General features: G+C 37.6%; 1 pseudogene; it reads left to right on the top strand.

Annotated features, from left to right (window-relative positions):
• Nucleotides 1–395: 395 nt before the first annotated feature.
• On the top strand, nucleotides 396–515 carry LOC111762791 (small nucleolar RNA SNORA68; annotated as a pseudogene).
• Nucleotides 516–2099: the final 1584 nt, after the last annotated feature.

The raw sequence follows: 2099 nt of genomic DNA, 5'->3' as shown, positions 1-2099 counted from the left end.
TTTTTATTTAAATAGGCAAATCCCTTTGAACATTGTTTTGAAATCTCAAAAAGAGTTGCTGTCCTAAATTTAGAGCAATATGTTTACTCTCAATAGAGAACTCTTATTTAGCAGTCTTCACTATTTTAAATTATTTACACAAGTTTTGTGATAGCAATTAGCTATTATGCAATTTATATTTATCTCAATAGTATGTTGCTTGAGTTCAGTACCAAGCTGGAAATGATTTCATTAACTCTGTAACACTCGGAAAGATAATTAATTTTTAAGAGTAATGTATCAGTTTGGGTTATAAATTTTAGAATATTGAAATAAGATACTGCATTAAAATTCAAATATATTCAGCAGATAAAAAACCCTGTTAAATAGTTTTATTCTGTTAACTTTGCAAGTAACTCACATGCAAACCCAAGAATTGCAGTTGCTCTAAACAGTGGTGCTAAGAGGCGGCGAAGGTCGTCACCTTTTGGGGCTTGTGCTGTGCCCTCCAGAGTGAACGTGGATGTCCTACACCCCGGGGAGACACTGAGCAGGGGGAAGAGTTCAAGGGCAGCGCAGGCTGGAGCCCCGCGGGACTCCAAGGTCAAGCTCTGCCCTTGAGGCTCCAGCATGAGCTGCACTTCACCCCCAGCACATCTTCTAAGGACCGACCCCAGTAAACCCCCTAAATAATAATAATTATAATGAAAGTAAATCAATAAATTGGCAGTAAGCACCATATGTGAAGAACGCATAATGGAACCTACTTCTCCCAAATGCTGAGATACAAGATTGTCAAAAAAAAGAAAGACACACCTTATGATTTCTTTTACCTTTAGCCACTCACATAAAACATTCATGACAATTATTGATTGAATGGATTCAGATTCAAATTATTTGTGGTAATAAACCTGCAAAGAAAACAGATTTTGTTTTTATTCCTAGTTTTGATTTTGCAAGGGCTGGGGGTATGGGCTTGGGGTCTTGAGTGTGAGCAAGCAGTCTTTATAAGTTTGTGGTGAGGTGGGCAGCTAGGTCACTGGGCATAATTCCTGGAAGTGGTCCAGCAATTTTATTTCCTAGTCCACTTGGTCTGAGGGACTGGGAAATATAAAATAATAAAATACAGAATTGAAAAATAAACAGTTGCTTTTTGTTGTAGTACAATGTAGGTCCCTTCCCTGTTATGCAACATTTACTTTGGTCTCTGGAAGTGAATCACTGCAAAGTCTGCAGAAGCACAAATTTCTACCAATCCAGTTAAACTGCTACTACCTGGTAAGAAAACATTTTTAGAGAAAAACCCAATAGCTTAAGGCACATCATCTGCCGAAGGATTCCACAGATGAAGCTTGAACAAGTTCTAATGTGTTTCCTCAAAAGACATGGAGCAACATACTGATATTCTCTGTATATTCACTGCTTTTTCCTTGCTTCATGCTCATCTGTCCTGGCTTTATGATGGATTTTTAAATTCTGGGAAGATCAGCCAACTTATTTTATTTCTAGAGTGAAAAATATATGTGTGATAAAGGCTTATTATATGACTAGTAGTGATTCATTGGTGGTCAGGTGAAATCCTAAGATTTATGGTTTAAATACCCTGCAGTTAAAATACTACCAATATCTCTTTTGAACGGTATATCTGTAAAAGCCTCTGACATAGTGTCTCCTAACTTCCAAAATGAAGTCAACACTGCAATCCAAGGCTAAAACAGTGAAATTTGAGGAGCGATTAGGATAGAAAGCTCAAATATTTACTTGGGAGACAATGTTCAGTTGAGGGAAACCAATGTAATTTTCCCTCCAGAATACCCAGGTTTTGCCTCATGAAAGATAAAACACTTGAAAAATGAAACAAAATGAAAGATGGAAAAGTATTAAATCTATTCCATGTCTCAGAAAGCAGAGCTTGGCAGACAATTGGAAAGTTACTCCTTCAACTTGTAATTCCCTGGTTTTGGAGGTGCCCAAAAGTAGTGATCTTCTTTTTGTCCCGAACCAACATCTTTGCAGAAACCATCAACAAACTCCTAAGCAGAAAGTGGTATATGCTCATGGGTGTCTGCCGGGAGAAAAAAGGACAGATGGAAGTGGCACTATTTTTGCTCTATTGGAGA

Source organism: Dasypus novemcinctus, chromosome 29 (genome assembly GCF_030445035.2).
Source record: "Dasypus novemcinctus isolate mDasNov1 chromosome 29, mDasNov1.1.hap2, whole genome shotgun sequence".
NCBI classification, from domain to species: Eukaryota; Metazoa; Chordata; class Mammalia; order Cingulata; family Dasypodidae; genus Dasypus; species Dasypus novemcinctus.
The sequence above is the reverse complement of the archived record's forward strand: the minus strand, read 5'-3'. Positions and strand labels throughout refer to the sequence as shown.